Source organism: Hesperophylax consimilis, chromosome 5 (assembly GCF_061612785.1).
Source record: "Hesperophylax consimilis isolate HC1 chromosome 5, BYU_Hcon_1.0, whole genome shotgun sequence".
NCBI lineage: Eukaryota > Metazoa > Arthropoda > Insecta > Trichoptera > Limnephilidae > Hesperophylax > Hesperophylax consimilis.
Genome location: NC_142840.1, coordinates 10,773,182 through 10,779,618, shown reverse-complemented (window position 1 = coordinate 10,779,618; position 6,437 = coordinate 10,773,182).

Sequence of the window (6,437 nt, the reverse complement as noted above, 5' to 3'; positions counted from 1 at the left end):
TATATATATATATATATATTTTAGGTGAGGAGGGGAGGAATAGGAATTTAGGATGAGGATAGGAGATGCTCTGGATACATTCCATACTATAGTATTAATTTTCGATCGTACGAGTTACTTCTATTCGATATTTGTGAAGTGTATTGCTAAAAATATCTATGTTTTGAAATTTAGTATTATATTGGGCACATATACGTGGAATTGGTGAATTTTTTCTAAAGTTAGTTCTACATGTAGGTAAATGAAACAAATGGGATTGCCGTGTTGATCTTGTTGGAATATGAATATTTATTAAATTCATTAGCTCTGGTGAGTCGAGGCCATTGTTAAGAATTTTAAATAATAAAATTTGGTCAAAAACCAAACGTCGTGTATGAAGTGAGTTGAATTTGTGGTAATTAATAGAATCGGCGTAATTTGAGAAATGTAAGTTTTGTTTATAATTAATGTGTTTAAAAAATTTTTTTTGAATTCTTTCGATTCTTTCAATGTGGGCTTGGTAAAAAGGAGTCCAGATCGGTGTGCAGTGTTCTAGGTGGGGACGGATGAACGCTGTGTAAAGGGAATATAGAGTCTTAAGGTTGCGGAAAGGTTTCGTTAAACGTATTATAAATCCTAGCATTTTGTTGGCTTTGTTGATGATTGCATCAGTGTGTTGAATGAAGTTTAATTTCACATCCAGTATTACCCCAAGGTCTCTGATAGAATCTACTTCTTTGATTTGTGTCCCGTTTAATGTATAATCAAAGGAAATTTTATTTTTGTTACGTGTAAATGATAATTTATTGCACTTTGAGGTATTTACTACAAGTTTATTTGATTCACAGTAGTTAAAAAGACGATTGAGATCCTCTTGAAGTTTAATGCAATCTTCGATTGATTTGATAACTAAGTAGATTTTTTTATCGTCTGCATATGCTAGGTAATTGGCATGTAAAAAACATTTGTGAATATCATAAATATACACATTAAATAATAATGGCCCTAAATGAGAACCTTGAGGTACACCGGAGGGCACGGAAAAGAAACTGGACTTAGTTCCCGCAACTGATACACATTGAAGTCTGCACCGAAGGTATGAAGTGAGCCACCGAAGTAAATCACCATGGATGCCTATTTGACTTAATTTTTTAATTAAAATGAAATGGTTTACTTTATCGAAGGCCTTAGAGTAATCAGTGTAGATTACATCTACTTGGTTTCTATTGTCCATATTGCTCGTTAAATATTCCGTGAAATTTACCAAATTTGTTAGTACCGATCTTTTTTGTAGAAATCCGTGTTGTTGGTTTTGTATGTTGCGAACAATTGTTGTATAAATTTGATCGTAGACAATTTTTTCAAAGAGTTTACTAAATACAGTTAGAATTGAGATTGGGCGGTAGTTTACAATGTTGCTTTTAGAACCTGTTTTATGAATAGGGATTATAGTTGCTTCTTTAAACTTTGTAGGAAATTTTCCTGCTTTTAGTGACATTCTAAATATATTAGTTAGGGGGTATGAAAGATTTTTTGCACATTTTGAGATAAAGTATGGCGATATACCATCACTGCCAGCACCCTTACTAATGTCTAAATTCTTCAGGTATTTATTGATCAAAAAATTGTTTATTTGTACGTTCCCAATCGGGTTATGATTATTCATATAGGTAAAACTATCGACTATACTGGGATCATTCGTATCCTTATCATTAACGTAGGTGGACTGAAAGTGTTTAGAGAAAAGTTGACACACTTGTTGAGCACCGGTGCCTGACTCATCTTTAAGGTGCATGATTTGTGGAATGCCATTTGTTTTACTTTTGCTTTTAGCATAGTTCCAAAGTTGTTTATTATTTATAAGAATATTAGATTCAACTGAATTTATGTACTGAATAAAGCAATGCTTCTGTAAGTTTTTTTGTTGGGTACGTTTGATTGAAAACTCTATGTAGTCTACTGGATTATTATTGGATTTCCATTTTTGATGGAGTTTTTGTTTATCTTTAATGATTTTAATTAGAGAAGCTGAATACCAGTTTGGAAATTTTCTCTTTTTGATGATACGTTTAGGGACAAACTGGTTGATGGTACTGTTTAAAATGTTGTAGAAAGAATCGACTACTACGTCAATATCCGAATTTTCCTGAGTAAATGACCAGTCTGTCATTGACAGATGTTGGTTGATTAGCTCGTAATTGGCTTTTGTAAACTGATAAATTTCTTTAGGTGGGGCGTGAATAATAGGAAGTATATCGATTTTTAGCATAATTTTGAGTGATGGGTGGTGCGAGTCTTCGTTGACAAGAGGATCGCATGCACGATATACTTGGCATTCCTCATTACAGATAACTAAATCCAGGATTCTGTTATTTGCATTTTTTATGTAATTATATTGTTTTAATTCAGAATAATGGATTGTGTCAGCAAGTGAGGAACTAGTTGAGTTCAAGTTTTCAGGTGTCAAGTGTAAATCATTGTTATGTACATTCCATGTTACGGTGGGCATATTAAAATCTCCAATTACAAGTAAAATGTCATCGGGATGTTGATCTTTTACGTTAGCAAGTAAGCAAAGGAATGAATTGAGTGCAGTTTCATACCCTTGTCCCTGTGGGAGATAAACACAGGCTACATGGATAGTGCGTTTGGAGGTATAGTTAGAAGGGGGAATAGTTACCCAGATACATTCAGCATTGCAGACCAATTCTTCGCGAGGGTAAGCGTTAAGATTGTTATGTGTTATGATCATCACTCCACCACCTCGACGAGAATCTTCTTGGTTGTTTATGCTATTAATTGTAATGTTATTTGATCTATCCCGTCTGAAAACGCTGTAAAATTCTGTTGGTGCCAGTTCCGGATCTAAAATAGAATTAATTAGCCAAGTTTCAGAAATACCGAATATGTAACAATCGTCATTCAATAAAATATTATTGTGAAATATGTCTGTTTTAGTGCGTAGTCCTCTACAGTTTTGATACATAATAGTAATCATCGTGAATTATGTAAGTTTTTCTATAAGTGTAAATAATTTTGGTAAAGATAAGAGATAAAAAAACAAATAATAAATGCAGAGTTTTATGAAGGACACGCATGATGTTAAACTAAACTGGTGAAATAGTGAAATATAAATGTGAGCAGCAAGTACGGAGAGCATGTAAGGAAAGAGGGGGGGAGTGAGAGTGGAATGGGGGAATGGTGTAAGGTTGTGGATAAATAATACGTCGATTACACGACGAATTATAGAATTACAAAACATATGATTATAAACAATATAAGAAGATAACAAAATATAAGGAAATAGAAAAAACTAATTAAAAAAAAAAAAAACATATAAATTACTATATTCAACGGAAGGTTAAATAAAAATAAAAATGCAAGAAGTGCGCGATGATCTTAATAGTACGGTTGTATGTTAAAAGAAATATTTTTAGCATAAACAAAATATTAATTTATAAGATATATAGGATATATAAACATGTCTAAAATTACATCATAGATACCTAAGTGAATTGTTGGTATATGTGAGTCGTGAGTTACTTGTGAAATACACGTAAATATTATACATATACATACACATACACACATATGTTTATATATTTTTTAATCATTGGTGAAATAATATAATATTTTTAATATACGCAAAGTTCAATAGTCATATACCTACATACTTTTTTTTCAAATCAATTACAAATTACAACGACATCTATGAAGTTAATAGAAGGTGACAATATGATTAAAAAATTTATAATGGTACAGGTATATATAAAACTTCAAATCATAAAAAAAAAAGTTAGAGCAGATAAAGGCAAACTAAATTTATCAATAAAAACTGTTTACGTGCGTAAAATAGAGTTGAAAGATAGACTTACATTTATATAATAACATCATAATATGAAAAATAGAGTAGAAAGACTTACATTCACATAATAATATCACAATACGAATGTAAATCTTCATAATATCATATTGTAAACGAAATGTAGGTACCGAGACGCTAAGTTAAAAGTTTGTATGTATAGTTCGCGGTGGAGTTCACTTATTTATAAAAGTACGTAAATTAATATATGTTTTGTGTGTCTGTTGCGCTGAGTAAATAATAAACAGGTAAGAGATACGTACATATACATTTATATATGAACATATTTTTTTTAAATTATTTTTTATTTCTATGGATAGTGAAATATAATAATATTTCTAGTAGGTATGTGCAGTGTTCAATACGTCACATACCTATATAAATTTTTCAAAGCAATAACAAATTACAAAGGTATATATGAAGTTAATTGGAGGCGACAATATGTTTAAAAATATATAATGGTATAGGTATATATAAAACTTCAAATCATAAAAAGAAGTCACAGCAGATAGAGGCAATCTTAATTTTAATGCTAAATGTATCAATAAAAACTGTACACGTGCGTTAAAAAGAGTACAAAGATAGATTTACATTCAATTTATAACATCATAATATGAATGAAAATCTTCATATCATATTATAAATTACAAATGAAATGTAGGTACCGAGACGCCGCGAACTATAGTTCACGTCTGTGGGTGCAGTCACTACTATTTTGTTGATATATTAATATAGGTATGTGTCTCTAATTATTGCGCACAGTAAATAATAAAGAGGTAAGTAAATAGATTATGGCCACAAGTGCATAATAATATACAATTGATACTATAGGTTTGTGTAGAACATAAGGGATAAATACCCGTGTTATAGAAGAAACAGGATAATAAATAATAAAATATAATGAGTTTAAGAAAATTTTATCGAAATAAGAATAATAAGCAGGCCAAATTCCTAGTATCGAAATACCCACCCAAATGCAATATAATTAGTTGTTATTAATTACAATGGGTTATACATACCTCAATGACTTAATGTGGTTATGGAAGTAGCATTTGGATAAGTTATTTTGCAATAAAATTAATTATCTGCCTACCCAACACAATTTATTATTATTTCCTTGGGAGAAAATTATTTCCAATTAGCCATTAATTAGCCAAATAGATAATAATGCATGAAAGCAACTCATTGGTAGAAATAAATGCTTTGCGAATATAAACATTTTTTTTTTTTATACACTTATTTTTTAGTATTTGTTCTGGGGCGCAGGCCAATAGACTTGGAGCCATCGTGTTGAGGATGGGGACCGGGTGTGGTGGATGAGGTGTTGGATGAGCTGGTGCTGGTGCTGGTGCTGGTGTTGGTGCTGGCGCTGGAGCCGGTGTAGGTGCTGGTGCTGGTGCTGGTGCTGGCTGATAGTTTGGTCACAAGGGCGGCAGCGACATCCAGCTGCTTTTGGGTACTGATGGCGTGCTTGCTGCCATCAGGGAGCAGAACCACAATTGTGCCGTCGCTGGTCCAACACTTGTTGTTTGAAAAGATTGAACGTGCAGAGGAAAAGAGTTTTTGTCGTGTTTTTGTTAGGGATTCAGTTAGTAGACGAGAGGAGTTTTTCAGCCCTTTCTTCCTCTCCCATACAGATCGACGGTCGATTTGGCGCTGGAATTCAATAAGAATGGGTCGATTCTTATTTGGTTTCATGCGACCAAGTCTTCTGGTGGAGACGATACCCCTGATGGCGTCTTCGTGGCACCCTAGGCCGGTCAACGCCGCAGTCACAAGGGATCTCGTGTCTTCTGGTCCATCTTCTTTCACGCCATGTAGAAGTAACAGATTTTTTCTAGAAGCAGCGTCGATGGCATCCACACGAAGCTCAAGTTGCGCAATACTCTCTTGAAGAGCCGTCATCTCCGATGTCATTTTCAATTTAAATGCATTGAAGTCTCCACGGAGATTTGTGAGGTCACAATTCGGGTTGCCGGGTTTTTTGTTGACTTTATCGAGCCGATTTTCAAATTCATTCATCGTTACCACGAATTTTTGGTTAAGTTCTTCGAGCGACATGTTGATTTAGTATTGTGGGTATGTTTGAATTTAGTAACTGTCACTATCTGGAATTTAAATATCACTGGATAATACGATTTATGAAAGTGTTTTTAATTTATTATTATTGTGTTATTTATAGTTTGAGATCGCGCACTTTATGATATTACATTTTATTTAAAACATGTTATATTTAAACTATAAAACATATATTTTGCTTGAGCGGTATGAAGAGTAACTCGTTGAGGAACGATCCATAGACAAGAACAAGGAAATGAAACTAGTTCACACGAGGACAAGCAATACTGTCTTGTCCTGACTCCGGATACATTGTCCCAGTGTAAACAGTACTTTAGAGGACAGGACAATGAACCGATATTGTTCGCTGTCAAGACGTTCTAGGAGCAGGGACATGATAATATGGAATTGTCTTTTGTATTGTCCTCGTGTGAACCCGGTATAAGTTTTTATTGTTTGGGTAAACCCTAATAATTGAGCATGCAGGATTTTAGGATAATATTCCACACAGGATGTGTGTCTTATCTATAATTATTAT